Source organism: Aquarana catesbeiana, linkage group LG05 (assembly GCF_042186555.1).
Source record: "Aquarana catesbeiana isolate 2022-GZ linkage group LG05, ASM4218655v1, whole genome shotgun sequence".
In the NCBI taxonomy this organism is placed as follows: domain Eukaryota; kingdom Metazoa; phylum Chordata; class Amphibia; order Anura; family Ranidae; genus Aquarana; species Aquarana catesbeiana.
Window position 1 is genome coordinate 509,581,872 of NC_133328.1, and position 25,569 is coordinate 509,607,440.

At 41.1% G+C, this 25,569-nt stretch overlaps 1 protein-coding gene across 1 annotated transcript in view; it reads left to right on the top strand.

Annotated features, from left to right (window-relative positions):
• RGS20 (regulator of G protein signaling 20) overlaps positions 1 to 25,569 on the top strand; it is a 285,681-nt gene that overhangs the window by 81,304 nt on the left and 178,808 nt on the right. The window lies entirely within an intron of this gene.

The window sequence follows — 25,569 nt, forward strand, 5'->3', positions numbered from 1 at the left end:
TCACACAAAAGTCCAAAGTACAAACACACATGCTCGGAAGCAAGGACAAGCCAGAAGCAGTCAGTCTTGTAAACTAGCATTCGTAATGGAGAATTAACATTCATGGCGTGGCAAATTATGAAATCTCCAAATGCAGCACACATTCTCTTCTTCTTTAATGTGATAATAATGAAGCTGCTTTGCTGGTGATACTGATGGAGTTATTGCAAATGAATTTTAAAAGGCTTTTTTTTTCTAGTGATATCAAGAATAATATTATTATACTTGTTATTTTTTTTTTTTAGGTGCAAGTTACCACAGCACCATTATCCTGTAGTTTTTAAGATCAAAGATACAACTATGTTGGTGTCCCTTGTCAATTTTACATTGTATTTTTTTAAATGTAGCTGCCTACTCCCAAACTGTTATTTAAAGTAAAACACATAGCCAAGTATTATTCTCCACAATCTTTTTATTGTGCATTAAAAAAAGAAAACAAATAAAATTAGACATGCTATCTGCCAATAGAACTTAACCAAAAAGTGCATTATATGCATCCAAAGATATAGAAAATATACCAAATCAAATCATTGTTATTTAAGCAAAAAATAAAATAAAAGCCTCATGCATGTGTCCTGCTTCTTAATATAGGGGGTCAACAATGCCAAGAGTTGGGGAAAGCAGGGGTCCGTCATCCGGAGAAAATTCCGAAAATCATCCGGATTATTCTCCTGGAGCTCCCGCAGCAAAGGCATATGACATAATTGGTCACGATTAATAAAGCAACAAATTTTTGGTACAAGAAATCCTCCTCCTTCTGTTCCTGGACTGGACTTGGGTCAAAGCAATAACTCCAAGGCCAATAATAAATAACACATTATCTCCTCCGATTACACAACATGTCTGGTTGACGACCGGCCGTTCAGAAACGAACTGAAAAGCAAGAAATGAAAAGCCTCAATCAACACTCACCAAACTTCTACTAACACTCAACTAGCAGAAGGAGCCCAAAGGGTGGCGCTAAAAATCTGAAAAACTACGTAATACGTCAGTACATTCGTGTTTGTTGGCCGATAATTCTTTGCCGTTTGTATGCAAGACAAAACACGCCTTCGGACAAAAGTCCGAGGTTTTTGTCTGCGGAAAATACAATCGTGTGTACGAGGCTTAAAACACCACGCCCTGATCAGCTGTGCAGTCCCTGGTATGTATCTTCTGAGTCCACTGGGGAGAGACGTCAGGACATCTTTTCTGTGGATCACAGATCCAACAAAGTGCTTTGTGACCTCCCTGAATAAGGGGGGTCGCTGGCTTTCTGGTAAGCCTTCATTTTATTTGTGGTGATGGGTATCACGCTGCCAAGCATTTGATCGTCATTTCCAATACACCCCCTCTTCATGGGACTCCTTCTGATGAAAATCAGCTGCATATGAACTTTTCTTTTTGTTTGCACATTGTTTGCACTTGTGATATTACATTGCACATATGTTATGATTTATTTAATTTTAAACTGTACCAATTATTGCACAATTGCACTTATTTATACCATTTTTGGATGTATGCACATCACATGTGTTGTGTGATTCGCATGAATTGCACTTCTTGCCCTAGCGCTGCACTTTTATTTAAACATTTTTCTTTGTGCCTGATATCTGGGTTATAGTGCTCAGCTGCTGGCTATTTTATGTACTAAGCGCGGATATCTCTTTACACTAGTACATATAATTTATTATATAATATAGTTTTATAATATAATATAATATAATATAATATAATATAATATAATATAATTATATCATTCTATAGGATTTTTCAGCAAGATAGGGCAAGCAGAAAACAAATAAGCACCAGGTGTAATAAAAACGGCAACTAATCATTATCCATTTTGCATTGTTCTGACATAAAGTGGCTGCAAAGTCAATTTTTTTTCCTTAACCACTTAAGGACCAGCCTCGTTTTTAAGTGTTTACATGTTTAAAACAGTTTTTTTTGCTAGAAAATTACTTAGAACTCCCAAACATTATATATTGGTTTTTTTTTCTAACACCCTAGAGAATAAAATGGAGATCATTGCAATACTTTTTTTTCACACCGTATTTGCACAGCGGTCTTACAAGCGCGCTTTTTTTGGAAAAAATTCACTTTTTTGAATAAAAAAAAAGACAATAGTAAAGTTAGCCCAATTTTTTTTATATTGTGAAAGATAATGTTACGCTGAGTAAATTGATACCCAACATGTCACGTCAAAATTGCGCCCGCTCGTGGAATGGCGTCAAACTTTTACCCTCAAAAATCTCCATAGGCGACGTTTAAAAAAATTCTACAGGTTGCATGATTTGCGTTACAGAGGAGGTTTAGGGCTAGAATTATTGCTCTCACTCTAACGATTGCGGCGATACTTCACATTTGTGGTTTGACCACCGTTTTCATATGTGGGCGCTACTCACGTATGCGTTCGCTTCTGCACGTGAGCTCGTCAAGACGGGGGGGTTTTTAAAAAATTTGAAAAAATTGACATTGAAAAAAATGTGCCTTTAAGAACTATGGGCAGAAGTGACGTTTTGGCGTCGCTTCCGTCCAGCAGTGTCATGGAGACGAGTGGGCACCATCTTAGCCTCACTCGTCTCCAGGCACAGCAGGGAGACAGACGGCATCGCCTCCACCGCTACCGATGGCTCCGGTAAGCGGCGGAGGGCACCAGATCGCGGCAGGAGGGGGGGGGGGCCCTCTCCCGCCACCGATAAAAGTGATCTTGCAGCAAATCCGCTGCAGAGACCACTTTTATCTGAAAGCCGACCGCCTCACGAAAACGGGGATACCGGCGTTATGGCAGCTAGCTGCTGCCATAACAGTGATATCTGCCGCCAAAGTTTGGACGTACATCGGTGTGCGGCAGTCAGCAAGTGGTTAATGCATTAAGACAAAAAAACTCCCTACTATTTACCCCCCCCCCCCCATCCCTAAACACAGCGCTGTCCCGGTTATCTTATAGGAGACACTGAGAACAATTTCTGCTGCTGACTGTAAAACTTCTGTCAGGAGAGAACAGAGACATGGCTTATGGTGCTGTGTGTGTCTATGGATGCAGAGAGCCCAGATCAGGAACATAAGTGCATGGGTGCCCTCATAGCACACAGCTTGCTGAAGGGGCACCCAGAGGAAGGAGGAACAGACAGTACCAAACAGATTAGGTAAGTATAACCTCTTTTAAGAAAAAATAGGGAAAACAAAAAAAACCTTAAGGCCTCTTTCACATGAACGATCCGTTCAGGTCCGCCTGTCAGTTTTTTAGGCGGACCTGAACGGACCCTCCATACACCTCTATGGAGCGTTGGATGTCAGCGGTGACATGTCCGCTGACATCCGACCCGCTCCGATCCGAAAAAGTGTAACGGAGGAAAAACCTACTTTTCCATTTGTTTTCGGATCGGATCGGGTGATGACGGACTCTACGGTCTGTCGTCATCCGATCCCCCATAGGGGAGAGCGGCAATCTGACAGGTCCTGTCATCTGCCTGCTCAGCGGGGATCCACGGAGCGATCCCCGCTGAGCAAGCGGATGTTCACGGGGCGGATCATCACGGATCCGTCCCGTGTGAAAGGACCCTTAAGGTCACTTTAAAGTACATATTAGGCTCCTGCTTGATAGTCCAAACAGGTCCCAAATCCAGTTACTATGTGAAGCACAAGCCTCATAAATTAAAAATAAACTTCACATTTACCTCTCCTTATTGCGCTAAATACTCCTTTGTTTGTGTCTCATATGCTCCCCCTCCCAGACACTGCAGCTCTCAGTGGGAGGTTTTCGACCACAGAGGAGTTCCTTCTGCACCATCTTCTCATCCTGATGTATTGCAAGCAGGCACAGCCTATGTGGGGGTGACAAAACTGCTCTAAATTTGAGAGCAGTGTGGATCACAGGAAGCTGCATGAGATGGACTTAACTGGTAAGGCCAACAGGTATTTGTGAGAATATACAGGGGGACTTAAGGGAAAACTGTGAATATAGATGTACATATTGTTTTCATGGTGGGGCCATAGTTGTTAGAAAAATTATGTTAAGATTGGCTGCTGAGGATTTCTCCACTTTTACCTTAACACTTGGCTTATCAGAACCATAGTCACTAATGCATACCTTGTGAAATAAATATTAGGTGTCATCAATGCTTCATTTTTTTTGGAAGTAAGTAAATGTTTTAACCGCTTCCGGACCAGCCGCTACAGTTTTACTGCGGCAGGTTGGCTCCCCTGCGCGAAACCAAGTTACTGTACGTGGTCTTGCGGGGTCCGGATAGTAGGCGCGTGCCCGCTGCACAGCGGGGGTGCCGATGCTCGTGGCCGACGGCCGCGGTAACCGCCAGCCACGAGCGATCGTGACCAGGAGACACAGTACAGGGACTTCCCTGTTCTGTTCTGACAGGAGTGACAGATCCTATTAGCTAGGAACCACGATCTGCCACTACCTGTAGTTAGTCCCTCCCCCTTCAGTTAGAATCACCTTCCAGGGAACATATTTAACCCCTTCACCTCCCCCTAGTGTTAACCCCTTCACTGCCAGTGACATTTTTACAGTAATCAATGCATTTTTAATCCCACTGATCGCTGTATTAATGACAATGGTTCCAAAAATGTGTCAAAATTGTCCGATGTGTCCACCATAATGTCGCAGTCATGATAAAAATCACAGATCGCCGCCATTACTAGTAAAAAAAAATACTAAAAATGCTATAAATCTATCCCCTATTTTGTAGATGCTACAACTTTTGCACAAACCAATCAATACACGCTTATTGTGATTTTTTTTACCAAAAATATGTCAAAGAATACATATCAGCCTAAACAGAGGAAAAAAATATTTTTTTTATATATGTTTGGGGGATATTTATTATAGCAAAAAGTAAAAAGTAATGCTTTTTTTTTTCAAAATTGTCGCTCTTTTTTGTTTATAGCGCAAAAAATAAAAAACGCAGAGGTGATCAAATATCACCAAAAGAAAGCCCTATTTGTGGGAAAAAAAAGGACATCAATTTTGTTTGGGTACAATGTCGCATGACCGCATAGTTGTCAGTTAAAGCGACACAGTGCTGAATCGCAAAAAGTGCGCTGGTCAGGAAGGGGGGAAATTCTTCCGGGGCTGAAGTGATTAATCAACTATTTGCAGTGTGCTTTTTAGTCATCCAATGGAATTTACAAGTGTTTGACACGTTAGTATTTGATACTGCGTTAAACCTTTTTAGGATATAAAGAAGGGATCTTTTTTGATATACTGTTTAGATAGGTGCCCATGGGTTCCGACGATAATTACTTTTGAATACTTTTACTTAGTGGAATCCTTTCCACTGTTGCAATTTGTTTCATTTCCCCTCTTGAACAGTTAAGGTCATCATACTTATTAGAAGCCAATAAGATACCAAGCAGAATGGCACAGATTGAGAGACCTTCAGCTAATATCTATGAGCACCATTAGATGTAATGCTAGAAGGTTATGCTCTGGGAAGACTCCACATAATCTATACACTGCTTCTATCTCATGTTATAACCTATCCATGGGCATTCAGAGATGAGAAAAAAGCAAATGGTAAAAGTCTTTTAAAGCACTGCAGCCAATATAATCAATATAATGAATTGATTATATTGGCTGCAAGAATATTAATGTTGCTTTTTGTCAGAGCAGACTTTTTTTTTTGCGTTGTGTTTTGGCAGCAAGCATTTTCAATGTAATTTTGACAGTATAATTACTGTACTAATTTTAGGTGTGATAATGATAGATTTTGCAAGTAGCAGATAGTCTGATATTAAGAGTTAAGATTAGGGTTTAGTTTAATATTCTTGGTTACATTCAGGTTGGGGCTAGGCTTATGTGTTAGATTACAGGCTTGGTTGAGCACTTAGATTGATGTTTAGGGTCAGATGTTAGATGGGCTTGGGTTAAGGGTTAGTCTGAAATTAACAGCAACCATTACTGAAAGGAATACAGTATGAAGGCTTCCGTTGCTAAACTCTTTCTGTCAATGCTAGTTACCATGACAGCCAGGCAGCTGTTCAAAAGAAGAAGAATTCAGAAATGACAGCCTACATGTTTCTAAAAGTATAAGTTTTCTTTAAATAAGGTTTAGAACTTAATTTGAGGTTTAGGTATTAGGATTTCAGGTGTCAGAAATGTTTTTTTTTTATCGAGACAGCCACTTTTTTTTTTCAAGCTGAAAATGAATGTACTGCTGCCATGAGAACGTTGCATGTGATTATGGTTGGACTACTTAGAGTACAAATTCTAATTCACCAGTCAATATGTAATACTACACACAACATTTGTAAAAGGACAGGCTTGAGTTTGAGATCGGTGGGGTCCCGGTTGACTCTAATTGGCCAAAGACATGTAGACAGATACATAGAGAAGAGCTGGGAATGCATGCACAGTACAACTATCTCCCAATGTCTTGTGGGCAAATCACAAACCTAAACAGGTGGGGGAGAGAAAGGTAAAAACTGTCTTTGCTGCATTTATCCTCACTACACTCACTACACTGAGTCATTAGGTAAAAGACCCAGAACAAATATTATATCAGTCAACCTGTAGTGATTTATTTATATGAATATACAGTGCCTTGAAAAAGTATTCATACCCCCTTGACATTTTCCACATTTTGTCATGTTACAACCAAAAACATAAATGTATTTTATTGGGATTTTATGTTATAGACCAACACAAAGTGGCACATAATTGTGAAGTGGAAGGAAAATGATAAATGGTTTTCAATTTTTTTACAAATAAATACCAAAAAGTGTGGCATGCATTTGTATTCAGCCCCCCTGAGTCAATACTTTGTAGAACCACCTTTCGCTGCAATTACAGCTGCAAGTCTATTTGGTTATGTCTCTACCAGCTTTGCACATCTAGAGAGTAAAATTTTTGCCCATTCTTCTTTGCAAAATAGCTCAACCCCTGTTAGATTGGATGGAGAGCATCTGTGAACAGCAATTTTCAAGTCTTGCCACAGATTCTCAATTGGATTTAGGTCTGGACTTTGACTGGACCATTCTAACACATGAATATTCTTTGATCTCAACCATTCCATTGTAGCTCTGGCTGTATGTTTAGGGTCGTTGCCCTGCTGGAGGGTGAACCTCGGCCCCAGTCAGGTTTTCTTGTAAGATTGCCCTGTATTTGGCTCCATCCATCTTCCCATCAACTTTGATCAGTTTCCCTGTCCCTGCTGAAGAAAAGCATCCCCACAACATGATGCTGCCACCACCATGTTTCACGGTGGAGATGGTGTGTTCAAGGTGATGTGCAGTGTTAGTTTTCCACCACACATAGCGTTTTGCTTTTATGCCAAAAAGTTAAATTTTGGTTTCATCTGACCAGAGCACTTTCTTTCACATGTTTGCTGTGTCCCCAACATGGCTTCTCAAAAAACTGCAAAAGGGGACTCGTATGGCATTTCTTTCAACAATGGCTTTCTTCTTGCCACTCTTCCATAAAGGCCAGATTTGTGGAGTGCACGACTAATAGTTGTTCTGTGGACAGATTCTCCCACCTTTTGGGAAGGCTGTCCACAAGGTTTAGTGTGTCTATGGGAATGTTTGTTTGACCATTCTTCCAGAAGCGCATTTGTGAGACCAGGCACTGATGTTGGATGAGAAGGCCTGACTCGCAGGCTCTGCTCTAATTCAGCCAAAAGGTGTTCTATCGAGTTGAGGTCAGGACTCTGCAGGCCAGTTAAGTCCCCCCACCCCAAACTCCCTCATCTATGTCTTTATGGACCTTGCTTTGTGCACCGGTGTGCAATCATGTTGGAACAGGAAGGGGCCATCCCCAAACTGTTCCCACAAAGTTGGGAGCATGAAATTGTCCAAAATGTCTTGGTTTGCTGATGTCTTAAGAGTTCCCTATACTAGCCCCTCCGAACCCGTCCTACTTCCCGGGCAAGAGGCCTCCTAAGCTCTTTCTTTCTCTCCCTTCATCCCCTCATACCCAGTCTCCTCCGCACTGGGACTTCTACTCTCAACCTCTACCCCCCACTGTGGCTGTTCCCCCCCACCCTACACCCCTCTCTTTTAGGTACCATTTGGAAACTCAGTGATGGGATATGCTTTTCAGATATGCTGTATATCCTGGTTTATATTTTGCTCTTGTATTGCCCCATCTCTGGGCTGATTTAGGCCTCAGGGGAGTACTATCCCTCGTTACGTTACCTGGAAAATTCCAAGTCGTTACCTTATTCTACCGTATATTACACATTTTATTGTAGTTTGTCTCAATTTTTCACTCATCGAAGCATATATGCCTTGTCCATTGATATAAATGTTTGTTAGACACCCTTGTGTGGTGCGTTGAGCACTTTACGCACATAAGTATATGCTGTTATGGCCACATACTCTGTACAACTTTGAGCAGATTGTCTTCAGTCCCGACCTCCGATTACCTTCCTACCGGTTATTTACTTGAGATACTGTACATACTGTCTCTTTTGACTGTTACATGTAACTTTCTGTGACTAATAAAAGGAATTACAAAAAAAAAGAGTTCCCTTCACTGGAACTAAGAGGCCAAGACCAACTCCTGAAAAAACAACCGCACATCATAATCCCCCCCACCAAATTATTTGGACCAGTGCACAAAGCAAGGTCCATAAAGACATGGATGAGTGAGTTTGGGGTGGAGGAACTTGACTGGCCTGCACAGAGTTCTGACCTCAAAAAACAGAACACCTTGGGAATGAATTTGAGCAGAGACTGCGAGCCAGGCCTTCAACATCAGTGCCTGACCTCACATATGCACTTCTGGAAGAATGGTCAAACATTCCCATAGACACACTCCTAAACCTTGTGGACAGCCTTCCCAGAAGAGTTGAAGCTGCAGCTGCAAAGGGTGGGCCAACGCAATATTGAACCCTATGGACTAAGACTGGGATGCCATTATAGTTAATGTGCGTATAAAGGCAGGCATCCCAATACTTAGGCCAATATTTTGTATATTGCTTGTGACACGGAGCATGGCTATGGACTTAGGGCTGGTTCATACCACAGAGATGCAAGTTATATGCATGAGGCTACCTGCTGGCTAAGTGGGTAGCAATTCCATCTAGCAGCACTGAGGTTGCTGGTTCAATTCCCCAACATGATAATGCTTGTGTTGAAGTTTATATGTTGTCCCTCTGTGGGTTTCTCACCAAAGACATGCTGGCATTCTATTTGTCTCCTTTTGAAATAGTCTCTAATGTAAGAAAGTTAGTTTGGACTTTAGATTGGAAACTCATTGCAGCCAGGGACTGATGTTAATGTTTGCTAGCACTAATCATGCCCAGGGACTTGGACATTTAAAATTGTAGGGTTTACACTGCACAGGTACATATACATAGAAAACTGTTACTTTGTTTATGTGGATGCAAATGGCCTTTGTTCTTTGGCTTGTAGTTGGAGATCTGATGCACATAACCAAGGGCTAATACAGTTGCAAATAGTATTATGTGTTCCTGCTCATTAGGTGCAATCATTTTGGACATACATGAAGAGATAGATTGAAAGATACTGGTGGGCGTGTACTTCTATTGGGCGTGTGTCGGTGTGCTAACAATACAACCTATCTTATATAAAGGGATGCAGTAGGGGGGGTTTGCTTGGCCTGAGAAGGCCAGGTTTTTTTCTGTGATTTGTCGGGGAGAAGGAATGATATTGTGCATATTGACAAACGCCGAACTAGGGCTGTTTGCTTAAATTCTTGTGCATTTTTTCCATCAAAAGTGGGTTTATGTGGCCATGCTATCAATGTTGTGTGTGTATTCCTGTCTGAACAAGCATTCATGGTTTGGGAACATGTGCTGACCTTTCACTCTTTAATCTCAATGCTTAATCATGTACACAGAAATGCAGCTTCCAGCAGAACATACTCACCGGTGTATGAGGTGTGTGGATTGTGGGGCGGTGGTGGGTGTTATAGTTTGAATATGTGTCTTTTTGAATATTATGTTGGAATGCTTTGTAAGAATAATGACTGTTAAGTATGTTTCTATAATCTTGCAGATAAAAATGTGATGTGTTGCCGTTATACATTGAAAGTAAAGCTGTGTCCACTCTATGGTTTAGACAAATTTTAGATTGTACACTGCTATGAGCAGGGCCCCTAAAACCCAATTTCTAACTGTTTTGCTAACTGTTTTGTAGCACCATATATCCTGTAGAATTTTTTTTGTATGCTAGTAAATGTACATCATTTTTTTTCTGCTGGCAAAATAAAAGTACATTATTGAGCTTGTTTGTTTTTTTTTCTCTTTTCTTTCTTCTTTTTAATTAGTTTTGGGGGTGGTGGTTTTGGGGAAGTGCAATATCTTTCTTATACCCATAGAAATTATAAGATATAATTGTGCACCAAAAAACGAATCTCTTCAGCACACCTCAGTAAATGATTAAGGTGTTTAGGTGGAGTCTTTGTAAATAACAGCTGTGGAGAATTGCAGGTAATTAATAAAGCTAGTGGATAGGCAGAGTTGTATGTGTCATCCCTGGTTCACATTGGTGCGATTTGACATGACCAAATCGATGGCAATTGCACCGTCCTTATCGGTGCGGCGCTGCAATTTCCAAAAGTCGTTTCTGTACTACTTTTGTCAACTTCGGAGTGCGATTTCCATTGACATCTGTGCAGAAACCTGCACAGATGTCTCTGAAATTCCCCCTGCAGTCGCGATTGACATGTGGGAATGAAATTGTGAGTTCAGCTGACCTCGCACGATATCCTCCCCCTGTCAGTGTGAACCAGGGCTCAAACTGGGCCTTTGTCTTTGTATTTCACCTGCTGCAATCCCAGGGACACCATTTCTTTTCAAACTCCCTTAAGTTTGCCTTCAAAGATCGTTATATGTAGAAATACAGATTTGCATATCTGAAAATAAAAAAAAATTATAATCGTGGTTGCGATCAAATATTCGCAGCTGCGATCAAAAGTGTGGTTTCACCTTCTGACCTGGAAATGAGTAATTGTAATCACCTGGAAGTTCGTGTGCTGGTCAGGATCTCCATCTAGGTTGACATGGTTAGGTCCCTCTTTAGCAAATAGGAGGTGCTGCTCATTTGCTGGGTAAGTGTAGCATATGTAACTTTCAGGTCGCAGCCGTGTGAATGAGATTCAAACCTTTGACTTTGGCCCTATTGTCACTTGCGCATCCTGAAACTGGGGCACATTCGTCCCTGTACTACCTTGGTTTGACTGTGATACGATTTGAGGTCCATACACCACAAGATTACACAGGCATTGCTTCAAGTCACAGCAAAGCTGTGAAATTTTAAGGGTCGTACAAGTGCAAATAGGGCCTTATTCTAAGGTGTTATCAAATAATCTCATTAGGTTACTTTCACACTTGGGTGACTTTTCATGCAGCTTTGGACCTCAGAGTTGCATGAAAAGTTGCCCCCCCCCATGATTCCCATTCATATCTATGCACTTTCACCCATGTTCACATAGCTCTGATTTGAAATGTCAAATTGCAGGCCAAATCGGCGCCTATTGATGGCAATGAAACTGTCTGAATTGGTGCGACGCTGCCCCAATTCCCCAAATCAGTTCCTGCACTACTTTGGGCGACTTCAGGGGGCGATTTCTTATCTCCCAACTTTTTGAGATGGGTATAACGGACACCTATTAGCAAAAGTATGTAGGCATAGGACAAACCCCCTAAAAGACCTCCCTAAAGGAGAATTATTAAAAAAATATATATTATTAGTTAAACCCCCAAGTGCTTTTTTTTTTACCAATAATATTCCTTTAGATTGGCTTTGCAAATTTACAAACCAAGCAATTTAGAAATTAGATGAAAGGTTTAGCGCTGGGAAACCTTTTTTGAAAGATAAAAAGTGCATTTTATATCTGATATAGATCAGAACATATATAGAATCAGACTTTGTTCCAAATCAGGGACAGTTGGGACCTCTGCGATTTCACAAGATATCTGTGCAGGAAAGTGCACTGATGTCTCTGAAATCGCTCACAAAGTCGGACTGAGGCCCCTTTCATACTTGCGACTTTTCCTGTGACTTTGGGCATCAGAGCCACATGACAAGTCATACCCAATGATTTTCAATGAGTAGCATTCATATCTGTGCTACTTCAAGTCACACCGATTTCAAAGTAGTTTCTGTACTACTTTGGTCCAACTTTGATCTGAGTTGAGGTTCATAGACTTCAAGTTTATACAGGCATTCCCTGAAATTGCAGAAAAATTGCCGACACACAATCACAGGAAAATTGCGCGACTTTCCCTGCTACTCCTGCGTCCATAAACTTCAAGATTACACAGACATTGCTTAAAGTCACACCAAAATTGCGTGACTTTCAGGTCGCACAAATATGAAAGGGGCCTAAGTCACTGTGCTGAGTACTATTATACCTAGAATATAAAGTAGACCCACCATTAAACATTAGTAAATGTATGTTCTCAAATGGCTGAAAATCACACAGATGGTATCACCTACTGAAAGCTTGCATTGTACTCAGCAGCATATGTTGAAAAGAGGCGAACGCCTATTAGCCAATGCCACATCAGCATGAGCATGGTTGTTGCTATAATATTAATGTCTGAAATGCAAAACATTATGGTATAGAATCAAACATTAGTAAATGTATTCTCTACGTAGGCATGTGCTCTGCTCTGTAGCATAGTGGTATGCCCTGCTACTTTCAAAGGTTCAAGCCATGAGTTCAAATCCCACTGACGGTATCAGCTCCTGAAAATGTGCATTGTACTCAGCAGCATAATTAGCCAATGCACATCAGTTTGGTTTATTCTATATTTCAACTCTTCAAATGCATGTAATGGTATGTACTTATTCAATAATATTCTGGTGTGGAATTCCAAAAATCAAGGGGAAAAAAATCAAGGGGGTTTAGTATGGCCTTTAAGAGGAACCCCACACCACCAAATTTTTTTTTTAAAAATGACGTGGGCCCCCCAAAATCCATACCAGACCCTGCTCTGAGCATGCAGCCTGGAGGTCAGGCCTCTGGTGGTTGTCGGTCTGCGGGTGGGGGGTTTATCAGAATCTTGAAGCCCCCTTTAACAAGGGGGCCCCCAGATCCTTCACCCCCCATGTGAATGGGTAGGGGATACATCGTACCCCTACCCATTCACCAAAAAAAGCAGTGAAATGTAAAAAAAACAATAGCCGGATTTTGACAAGTCCTTTATTGTAAAATAGCTCTGAGCCATCTTCTTCCCTGAGCCATCTTCTCCTGCCACTGTCTCTCCCACCGCCATCTTCTCCCAGAGCTGTCTCTCCTGTCGGCACCGTCTTCTCCATCTGCTGTGTTCTTCCGCACCGCCGGTTACCCGCTAATAAAAAAAAAGCCACTCTTCTTCTGTGGAAGTTTTCCTCTACTGTGCTGCCACCCGCTGTGTGGCGTCTCTTACATAGCCGTGGGGCAGGCTCTCTGGGTGACATCATCGGATGGCCACAGAAGACCGCCACAGAAGAAGAGCGGATTTTTTTTATTAGCGGGTAACCGGCTGCGTGGAAGAACACAGCAGTGGGAGAAGACAGCAGCAGCATGAGAGACAGCTCGGGGAGAAGAAACATCAAACACTAGTAAATGTATTTTCCCGGTGCTATATTAAATGACCCCCTGTATTTGTTGCTATAATGTGATATATGTTGTCTATATCTGGATATACCATTAGTATTTGTATCAGTAAAATATATTGTATGTTTTAATCTATCTTTTATGAAGTCCATGGGCATTTTTTATTATCATATTAGAATGATGGTACCCTCACATTGCCTACTTGCTCCTTTATGTACCTTAGAGGCTCCAATCTATATTCTAGACTGCATAATATGCAGTTTTACTTACAGTAGGTGTTATGATGGTTGTCACCAATGTGGTTGTTTATCTGTCAAGAATATTGTTTGTTTTGTTGCTATCTACCTGTTGAAACACTGGCCATAGCAGCATGCATCCAGAGACTGGAAAGTGTTACTGGCAAGCCATTTGCAAATGATGAAATGGGGTTGTTTTTTGTTATTACATGAGGCAAGGTGTGAATCTCAAATGGCAGCTTTCTAGGGAAAGCACCACTTTAAAATGGATGTAAACCCTCACATATACCCAATGAGGCGAACGGTCTCAAATTTTTCATAGAGATGAAACAAATCTACCTACATAAGTTTTACTTGTATATCTGCTGTCTTCAACTTTTTAGACTGTTTAGAAAGTGAACATCGTGTTAGAATTTTTTCTTCCTGTTCCACCACTGGGTGTGGATTCTTGGCATACACTGAGTGACAGTTGATTGGAGGAAAGGCACACACCCCCTCTCCACATAAACAAAGGAAGGAAGAAATGTGCAGAGCTGTGCTGTGAATGACCAGCTGTCTGCTAATCTATTTCTATGCACCATCCCTGACACAAATTTCAGGCTGGCTTTATCTCGGTTGTTGGAGAGCTTGTCAGACTCAGAAGTTATCATGTTGATAACAGAAGAACCAAGCATCAGAAAGACAGGGGACTTTGGAGAGAGATACTAGGTAAACACTACAGATAGATGTGCCCAGATCAAATTACATGAATGGGGTTTACATCCACTTTAAGCACCCCAAAATGCTTTAAAAAAATAAAATTCGCCAAATAAATCTATTGGGTTTCACATCTGGATATTTCTTAAACCACATATATAACATCACGATAGGATATAAAAACCATAGTGTGTCTCTACACTTCAGAGAGAAGCATGATAGAAGCATTATAGAAACCGTGTTGGCCCCAAATTTTGGGGGACTGACAAACTGCACCCCAGATGGAGAGGAGCCAACATGGTTCGAGAAATATCCAGATGTGAAACCCAATGAATTTATTTGGCAAATACTCTTATGCCCCATACACACGGTCGGATTTTCCGACGGAAAATGTGCGATCGGAGCGTGTTGTCGGAAATTCCGACCATGTGTGGGCTCCATCGGACTTTTTCCATCGGATTTTCCAACACACAAAGTTTGAGAGCAGGCTATAAAATTTTCCGACAACAAAATCTGATCGCGTCAATTCTGACCGTGAGTGGACAATTCCGACGCACAAAGTGCCACGCATGCTCAGAAGAAATTCCGAGACGGTACAGCTCGGTCTGGTAAAATTAGCGTTCAGAATGGATAGAGCACTTTCGTCAGGCTGCAATGTTTAAAATTGTTTAATAGAGCGCACTCTCTCTTCTTTATAATGCTAGAAGAATTAAGTAGTTTTGCTGCTCATATTCACACAGACTTCTCACAAACGTATTTCTTTATTATTTATCGTGATTCCCTCAATATATTTTGATTTGTCACATCTGACAAAAAAAATATATATTTTTTTTGGGTGGTTTGTATTTTTTTCAAGCCTGATCTTGTTGTTAATTTTTTTTTTTAATTTATTTTACATCCTGAATATTTTTGTGTGTGTTTTGCGTGTCAAGTTACCACAACAAGTTATCTTGTTTTATTTATTCTCAAGGAGGTTGCTTGGTGTTGGTGTCCCTTGTTAATTTCACATTGTATTTTTGAAATGTACCTGCCTCCTCACAAACAAACTGTCCTTTTTGAAGGAAAACACACATAGGTGAGTATAATTGAAACAAAAAAACCTTTATTAAGGGCTCAGAACCAAACAAAGAGGGAGGCAACGCTGGAGAAACAGCAAAAATTGGTGAAGCCTTTGACCCCGAGGGCAGACATCAATTATTTTACAGCAAAATTGGTGGCCTGAGGAGTCCATATCTAAGGGAGTGCAGTCTGGTCCAGAAGTCCCAGAGATCCGGAAAGCAGCAGATGACATGTATGTCCCCAGGCTGTGGTCATACAAGAGACTGCATCTTTTGCCAGACCAGACTGAACCCAGGTCATCACTCTCTGGTCTTCCTTCTACACTTCCTTCCACGCTGTGGCTCTGGTGGTGGAGTTGTGGCAGGAGGAGGAGGAGGATGGTCCAACTCACTCAGGTGGGTACTAGGTGTGATTTCACCCCTCACCCCCTTAGTTAAGACTTTATAAAGAAGGTCCTCACACATGAGGCATTGGCCCTCCTGCATGCCCTTCAGTTTAATGGCAGCCATGCAGGCAAAGGCCTCTTCAGGAGTGGGGGTGGCTCTGAGGGACGCAGAAGCCTCCTGAATGAGCCTGAGCGCTGAATCCTGCATGTGACTCCCCTTCCTGGGTCTTTTGTTTGGAAGGCGGAGGGGTGGAACCTGCAATTCAGTCAGGCTCCTACTGGGCCCAGGCTTCTCCTGGCTGCCACTTAGCCCCGCCTCCTCCTGGCTGCCACTAACCCCCGCCTCCTCCTGGCTGCCACATTCCACAACCTCCTCCTGTGTGCCACATTCCTCAGCCTCCTCCTCCAGGGACATAGTTGTAGTTTTTTAGTCATCAATCACACACAATTTTCACCTCATGACTGTTGTAAATTGAATGTTAACAAATATAACAGATTATCATTCTGGGCCCAGCATTTTTCATTCTTGTCCCAATTATTTTTGAAAACTACTGTCTATTGATATGTCAAACACTTTATTAAATCAGCAATTAGTGATCAATAATAACATCTAATAAACATCATTTATTTATTGACCAGAAATCTGTAGAAGAATGCTATACCTGGCTCCAGCTGGGCTCCTCCACTTCTTCCTGGCTGGAAGTCCCAGGTTGGACATCGGAAGCCTCAGCTTGGGTGGAAGATAGGGTGGAAGGAAGAGTGGAAGGAAGAGTTGAGAGGGAGTCCCTGACTCCAGTCTGGTCTGACAGAAATCGCAGTCTCTCATAGTACCACAGTCTGGGGACATAAATGTCATCTGCTGCAGCTCCGGATCTCTGGGAATCCATGACCTTCTTGCGCTCCCTAAGATAAGTGCTCCTTAGGCCACCAATTTTGGCTTTTAAATAAGGGATGGTTGCCGTGGAGACCACCGGCTTCACCAACTCCAGCAGTTTCTCCAGCGCTGCCTGCCTCTTTTGTTTATGATTATAATGTGGGTGTTTGATCTGCCACAGACAGGGCAGCTCCCTGTATTTGTCTATGAACAGGGGGAGAAAGTTGTGGTGATTGAAGCCATCCATTTTCTCTGCAAGACACAACACAAAACAAACCCTAATGTCAGGCGAAACTCTCCTAATCTTGTTACAATATAGGCCTCAATCTAGAAGCAGTATAGGCCCAAGTTTAGATCTTACCTTCGATATAACGATTGGCGCCTCCGATACTCCTTTCTCCGCTCACAGATCGTACGTACTACGCACGCGTGTTACGCTTTATATACTCTGCGCATGCGTGAAACTCCACCCGCCCCTGATGTTCTTTCTAGTCTATTGAATAAAATTGTGTTTGAAGCGCTTCACAATGTGATTAAATAAATGATTATATGGCTGTTAAAATACTGATAGCCATATACTTAAAACTAATCCAGCAGTAGTGTAAAAATTGCAATATAAAAATTGTGACACCATGTGCATAAATAAATATATAAATACAAATAAATAAATTCTAATATGTTAAATAATGAGTCACTCTAGTAATATTCCAAAAACGTGAATAAATACATCAGACAGCCAAATTCACATAGAGATTAACTTTAGTCCCAGTAACAAAGTTCTTCAATAGCACTATAATTGCTTAATTGGGGTGCTCAATTGGCAGTTTTAAACGACAATGTTCTTTTGCTTTAGCCACATCAGATGTAATGATCACCGTCAGACATCATATGTAAAGCAGATGAAAGAGAAATATCATTGCGCAATGCTCTTAATAACAGGTACACAAGCAAACATGTATTAGATCCACTCACGTGCGCCCAATAGTAAAAAGCATATGCAGGTGTATAGAGCAGTCAGCCGCCACGGACAAAAGCAGAATCGCTGCAGTACACAGCTAGATACTGACAGTCTGCACAGTGCGTCCTCGGCTCCTCCACTGTGCAGACTGTCAGTATCTAGCTGTGTACTGCTCAGTCTTTGGCTGTGGAACTTTGTGTAAGTGGAACTTGGTAGAAGTGGGAGTTAAAAACTAGAGTTATAGAGTGAATAAGTCTTGCTTGTTGATTGCTGGGTTTGCTGGGGTGCATTTTTGGGGCTTTTCCTTTTAGTTTTTTCATTTGCCTTTTTCTGTCACTTTTTAAATAGCTTCTTTTTTTTTTTTTTTTTTCCTCTGGTTCCTTCAGCCTATCAATTAAGGGGGGTGGTTAATTGCTCACAGGTGCCTATTTAACTGGGTGTAGAACTCAGTCTGAGCGTGCTCAGTCTTTGGCTGTGGAACTTTGTGTAAGTGGAACTTGGTGGGAGTTAAAAACTAGAGTTATAGAGTGAATAAGTCTTGCTTGTTGATTGCTGGGTTTGCTGGGGTGCATTTTTGGGGCTTTTCCTTTTAGTTTTTTCATTTGCCTTTTCTGTCACTTTTTAAATAGCTTTTTTTTTTTTTTTCCTCTGGTTCCTTTAGCCTATCAATTAAGGGGGGTGGTTAATTGCTCACAGGTGCCTATTTAACTGGGTGTAGAACTCAGTCTGAGCATGCTCAGTCTTTGGCTGTGGAACTTTGTGTAAGTGGAACTTGGTAGAAGTGGGAGTTAAAAACTAGAGTTATAGAGTGAATAAGTCTTGCTTGTTGATTGCTGGGTTTGCTGGGGTGCATTTTTGGGGCTTTTCCTTTTAGTTTTTTCATTTGCCTTTTTCTGTCACTTTTTAAATAGCTTTTTTTTTTTTTTTCCTCTGGTTCCTTCAGCCTATCAATTAAGGGGGGTGGTTAATTGCTCACAGGTGCCTATTTAACTGGGTGTAGAACTCAGTCTGAGCGTGCTCAGTCTTTGGCTGTGGAACTTTGTGTAAGTGGAACTTGGTAGAAGTGGGAGTTAAAAACTAGAGTTATAGAGTGAATAAGTCTTGCTTGTTGATTGCTGGGTTTGCTGGGGTGCATTTTTGGGGATTTTCCTTTTAGTTTTTTCATTTGCCTTTTTCTGTCACTTTTTAAATAGCTTTTTTTTTTTCCTCTGGTTCCTTCAGCCTATCAATTAAGGGGAGTGGTTAATTGCTCACAGGTGCCTATTTAACTGGGTGTAGAACTCAGTCTGAGCGTGCTCAGTCTTTGGCTGTGGAACTTTGTGTAAGTGGAACTTGGTAGAAGTGGGAGTTAAAAACTAGAGTTATAGAGTGAATAAGTCTTGCTTGTTGATTGCTGGGTTTGCTGGGGTGCATTTTTGGGGCTTTTCCTTTTAGTTTTTTCATTTGCCTTTTTCTGTCACTTTTTAAATAGCTTTTTTTTTTTTTCCTCTGGTTCCTTCAGCCTATCAATTAAGGGGGGGTGGTTAATTGCTCACAGGTGCCTATTTAACTGGGTGTAGAACTCAGTCTGAGCGTGCTCAGTCTTTGGCTGTGGAACTTTGTGTAAGTGGAACTTGGTAGAAGTGGAAGTTAAAAACTAGAGTTATAGAGTGAATAAGTCTTGCTTGTTGATTGCTGGGTTTGCTGGGGTGCATTTTTGGGGCTTTTCCTTTTAGTTTTTTCATTTGCCTTTTTCTGTCACTTTTTAAATAGCTTTTTTTTTTTTTTCCTCTGGTTCCTTCAGCCTATCAATTAAGGGGGGTGGTTAATTGCTCACAGGTGCCTATTTAACTGGGTGTAGAACTCAGTCTGAGCGTGCTCAGTCTTTGGCTGTGGAACTTTGTGTAAGTGGAACTTGGTAGAAGTGGGAGTTAAAAACTAGAGTTATAGAGTGAATAAGTCTTGCTTGTTGATTGCTGGGTTTGCTGGGGTGCATTTTTGGGGCTTTTCCTTTTAGTTTTTTCATTTGCCTTTTTCTGTCACTTTTTAAATAGCTTTTTTTTTTTTTTCCTCTGGTTCCTTCAGCCTATCAATTAAGGGGGTGGTTAATTGCTCACAGGTGCCTATTTAACTGGGTGTAGAACTCAGTCTGAGCGTGCTCAGTCTTTGGCTGTGGAACCTTGTGTAAGTGGAACTTGGTAGAAGTGGGAGTTAAAAACTAGAGTTATAGAGTGAATAAGTCTTGCTTGTTGATTGCTGGGTTTGCTGGGGTGCATTTTTGGGGCTTTTCCTTTTAGTTTTTTCATTTGCCTTTTTCTGTCACTTTTTAAATAGCTTTTTTTTTTCCTCTGGTTCCTTCAGCCTATCAATTAAGGGGGGTGGTTAATTGCTCACAGGTGCCTATTTAACTGGGTGTAGAACTCAGTCTGAGCGTGCTCAGTCTTTGGCTGTGGAACTTTGTGTAAGTGGAACTTGGTAGAAGTGGGAGTTAAAAACTAGAGTTATAGAGTGAATAAGTCTTGCTTGTTGATTGCTGGGTTTGCTGGGGTGTATTTTTGGGGCTTTTCCTTTTAGTTTTTTCATTTGCCTTTTTCTGTCACTTTTTAAATAGCTTTTTTTTTTCCTCTGGTTCCTTCAGCCTATCAATTAAGGGGGGTGGTTAATTGCTCACAGGTGCCTATTTAACTGGGTGTAGAACTCAGTCTGAGCGTGCTCAGTCTTTGGCTGTGGAACTTTGTGTAAGTGGAACTTGGTAGAAGTGGGAGTTAAAAACTAGAGTTATAGAGTGAATAAGTCTTGCTTGTTGATTGCTGGGTTTGCTGGGGTGCATTTTTGGGGCTTTTCCTTTTAGTTTTTTCATTTGCCTTTTTCTGTCACTTTTTAAATAGCTTTTTTTTTTTTTTTTTTTCCTCTGGTTCCTTCAGCCTATCAATTAAGGGGGTGGTTAATTGCTCACAGGTGCCTATTTAACTGGGAGTAGAACTCAGTCTGAGCGTGCTCAGTCTTTGGCTGTGGAACTTTGTGTAAGTGGAACTTGGTAGAAGTGGGAGTTAAAAACTAGAGTTATAGAGTGAATAAGTCTTGCTTGTTGATTGCTGGGTTTGCTGGGGTGCATTTTTGGGGCTTTTCCTTTTAGTGTTTTCATTTGCCTTTTTCTGTCACTTTTTAAATAGCTTTTTTTTTTTTTTTTCCTCTGGTTCCTTCAGCCTATCAATTAAGGGGGTGGTTAATTGCTCACAGGTGCCTATTTAACTGGGAGTAGAACTCAGTCTGAGCGTGCTCAGTCTTTGGCTGTGGAACTTTGTGTAAGTGGAACTTGGTAGAAGTGGGAGTTAAAAACTAGAGTTATAGAGTGAATAAGTCTTGCTTGTTGATTGCTGGGTTTGCTGGGGTGCATTTTTGGGGCTTTTCCTTTTAGTGTTTTCATTTTCCTTTTTCTGTCACTTTTTAAATAGCTTTTTTTTTTTTTTTTCCTCTGGTTCCTTCAGCCTATCAATTAAGGGGGGTGGTTAATTGCTCACAGGTGCCTATTTAACTGGGTGTAGAACTCAGTCTGAGCGTGCTCAGTCTTTGGCTGTGGAACTTTGTGTAAGTGGAACTTGGTAGAAGTGGGAGTTAAAAACTAGAGTTATAGAGTGAATAAGTCTTGCTTGTTGATTGCTGGGTTTGCTGGGGTGCATTTTTGGGGCTTTTCCTTTTAGTTTTTTCATTTGCCTTTTTCTGTCACTTTTTAAATAGCTTCTTTTTTTTTTTTTCCTCTGGTTCCTTCAGCCTATCAATTAAGGGGGGTGGTTAATTGCTCACAGGTGCCTATTTAACTGGGTGTAGAACTCAGTCTGAGCGTGCTCAGTCTTTGGCTGTGGAACTTTGTGTAAGTGGAACTTGGTAGAAGTGGGAGTTAAAAACTAGAGTTATAGAGTGAATAAGTCTTGCTTGTTGATTGCTGGGTTTGCTGGGGTGCATTTTTGGGGCTTTTCCTTTTAGTTTTTTCATTTGCCTTTTTCTGTCACTTTTTAAATAGCTTTTTTTTTTTTCCTCTGGTTGCTTCAGCCTATCAATTAAGGGGGGTGGTTAATTGCTCACAGGTGCCTATTTAACTGGGTGTAGAACTCAGTCTGAGCGTGCTCAGTCTTTGGCTGTGGAACTTTGTGTAAGTGGAACTTGGTAGAAGTGGGAGTTAAAAACTAGAGTTATAGAGTGAATAAGTCTTGCTTGTTGATTGCTGGGTTTGCTGGGGTGCATTTTTGGGGCTTTTCCTTTTAGTTTTTTCATTTGCCTTTTTCTGCCACTTTTTAAATAGCTTTTTTTTTTTTTCCTCTGGTTCCTTCAGCCTATCAATTAAGGGGGGTGGTTAATTGCTCACAGGTGCCTATTTAACTGGGTGTAGAACTCAGTCTGAGCGTGCTCAGTCTTTGGCTGTGGAACTTTGTGTAAGTGGAACTTGGTAGAAGTGGGAGTTAAAAACTAGAGTTATAGAGTGAATAAGTCTTGCTTGTTGATTGCTGGGTTTGCTGGGGTGCATTTTTGGGGCTTTTCCTTTTAGTTTTTTCATTTGCCTTTTTCTGTCACTTTTTAAATAGCTTTTTTTTTTTTTTTCCTCTGGTTCCTTCAGCCTATCAATTAAGGGGGGTGGTTAATTGCTCACAGGTGCCTATTTAACTGGGTGTAGAACTCAGTCTGAGCGTGCTCAGTCTTTGGCTGTGGAACTTTGTGTAAGTGGAACTTGGTAGAAGTGGGAGTTAAAAACTAGAGTTATAGAGTGAATAAGTCTTGCTTGTTGATTGCTGGGTTTGCTGGGGTGCATTTTTGGGGCTTTTCCTTTTAGTTTTTTCATTTGCCTTTTTCTGTCACTTTTTAAATAGCTTTTTTTTTTTCCTCTGGTTCCTTCAGCCTATCAATTAAGGGGGGTGGTTAATTGCTCACAGGTGCCTATTTAACTGGGTGTAGAACTCAGTCTGAGCGTGCTCAGTCTTTGGCTGTGGAACTTTGTGTAAGTGGAACTTGGTAGAAGTGGGAGTTAAAAACTAGAGTTATAGAGTGAATAAGTCTTGCTTGTTGATTGCTGGGTTTGCTGGGGTGCATTTTTGGGGCTTTTCCTTTTAGTTTTTTCATTTGCCTTTTTCTGTCACTTTTTAAATAGCTTTTTTTTTTTTTTTTTTCCTCTGGTTCCTTCAGCCTATCAATTAAGGGGGTGGTTAATTGCTCACAGGTGCCTATTTAACTGGGAGTAGAACTCAGTCTGAGCGTGCTCAGTCTTTGGCTGTGGAACTTTGTGTAAGTGGAACTTGGTAGAAGTGGGAGTTAAAAACTAGAGTTATAGAGTGAATAAGTCTTGCTTGTTGATTGCTGGGTTTGCTGGGGTGCATTTTTGGGGCTTTTCCTTTTAGTGTTTTCATTTGCCTTTTTCTGTCACTTTTTAAATAGCTTTTTTTTTTTTTTTTCCTCTGGTTCCTTCAGCCTATCAATTAAGGGGGTGGTTAATTGCTCACAGGTGCCTATTTAACTGGGAGTAGAACTCAGTCTGAGCGTGCTCAGTCTTTGGCTGTGGAACTTTGTGTAAGTGGAACTTGGTAGAAGTGGGAGTTAAAAACTAGAGTTATAGAGTGAATAAGTCTTGCTTGTTGATTGCTGGGTTTTCTGGGGTGCATTTTTGGGGCTTTTCCTTTTAGTGTTTTCATTTTCCTTTTTCTGTCACTTTTTAAATAGCTTTTTTTTTTTTTTTTCCTCTGGTTCCTTCAGCCTATCAATTAAGGGGGGTGGTTAATTGCTCACAGGTGCCTATTTAACTGGGTGTAGAACTCAGTCTGAGCGTGCTCAGTCTTTGGCTGTGGAACTTTGTGTAAGTGGAACTTGGTAGAAGTGGGAGTTAAAAACTAGAGTTATAGAGTGAATAAGTCTTGCTTGTTGATTGCTGGGTTTGCTGGGGTGCATTTTTAGGGCTTTTCCTTTTAGTTTTTTCATTTGCCTTTTTCTGTCACTTTTTAAATAGCTTCTTTTTTTTTTTCCTCTGGTTCCTTCAGCCTATCAATTAAGGGGGGTGGTTAATTGCTCACAGGTGCCTATTTAACTGGGTGTAGAACTCAGTCTGAGCGTGCTCAGTCTTTGGCTGTGGAACTTTGTGTAAGTGGAACTTGGTAGAAGTGGGAGTTAAAAACTAGAGTTATAGAGTGAATAAGTCTTGCTTGTTGATTGCTGGGTTTGCTGGGGTGCATTTTTGGGGCTTTTCCTTTTAGTTTTTTCATTTGCCTTTTTCTGTCACTTTTTAAATAGCTTTTTTTTTTTTCCTCTGGTTGCTTCAGCCTATCAATTAAGGGGGGTGGTTAATTGCTCACAGGTGCCTATTTAACTGGGTGTAGAACTCAGTCTGAGCGTGCTCAGTCTTTGGCTGTGGAACTTTGTGTAAGTGGAACTTGGTAGAAGTGGGAGTTAAAAACTAGAGTTATAGAGTGAATAAGTCTTGCTTGTTGATTGCTGGGCTTGCTGGGGTGCATTTTTGGGGCTTTTCCTTTTAGTTTTTTCATTTGCCTTTTTCTGCCACTTTTTAAATAGCTTTTTTTTTTTTTCCTCTGGTTCCTTCAGCCTATCAATTAAGGGGGGTGGTTAATTGCTCACAGGTGCCTATTTAACTGGGTGTAGAACTCAGTCTGAGCGTGCTCAGTCTTTGGCTGTGGAACTTTGTGTAAGTGGAACTTGGTAGAAGTGGGAGTTAAAAACTAGAGTTATAGAGTGAATAAGTCTTGCTTGTTGATTGCTGGGTTTGCTGGGGTGCATTTTTGGGGCTTTTCCTTTTAGTTTTTTCATTTGCCTTTTTCTGTCACTTTTTAAATAGCTTTTTTTTTTTTTTTTTCCTCTGGTTCCTTCAGCCTATCAATTAAGGGGGGTGGTTAATTGCTCACAGGTGCCTATTTAACTGGGTGTAGAACTCAGTCTGAGCGTGCTCAGTCTTTGGCTGTGGAACTTTGTGTAAGTGGAACTTGGTAGAAGTGGACGTTAAAAACTAGAGTTATAGAGTGAATAAGTCTTGCTTGTTGATTGCTGGGTTTGCTGGGGTGCATTTTTGGGGCTTTTCCTTTTAGTTTTTTCATTTGCCTTTTTCTGTCACTTTTTAAATAGCTTTTTTTTTTTTCCTCTGGTTCCTTCAGCCTATCAATTAAGGGGGGTGGTTAATTGCTCACAGGTGCCTATTTAACTGGGTGTAGAACTCAGTCTGAGCGTGCTCAGTCTTTGGCTGTGGAACTTTGTGTAAGTGGAACTTGGTAGAAGTGGGAGTTAAAAACTAGAGTTATAGAGTGAATAAGTCTTGCTTGTTGATTGCTGGGTTTGCTGGGGTGCATTTTTGGGGCTTTTCCTTTTAGTTTTTTCATTTGCCTTTTTCTGCCACTTTTTAAATAGCTTTTTTTTTTCCTCTGGTTCCTTCAGCCTATCAATTAAGGGGGGTGGTTAATTGCTCACAGGTGCCTATTTAACTGGGTGTAGAACTCAGTCTGAGCGTGCTCAGTCTTTGGCTGTGGAACTTTGTGTAAGTGGAACTTGGTAGAAGTGGGAGTTAAAAACTAGAGTTATAGAGTGAATAAGTCTTGCTTGTTGATTGCTGGGTTTGCTGGGGTGCATTTTTGGGGCTTTTCATTTTAGTGTTTTCATTTGCCTTTTTCTGTCACTTTTTAAATAGCTTTTTTTTTTTTTTTTCCTCTGGTTCCTTCAGCCTATCAATTAAGGGGGGTGGTTAATTGCTCACAGGTGCCTATTTAACTGGGTGTAGAACTCAGTCTGAGCGTGCTCAGTCTTTGGCTGTGGAACTTTGTGTAAGTGGAACTTGGTAGAAGTGGGAGT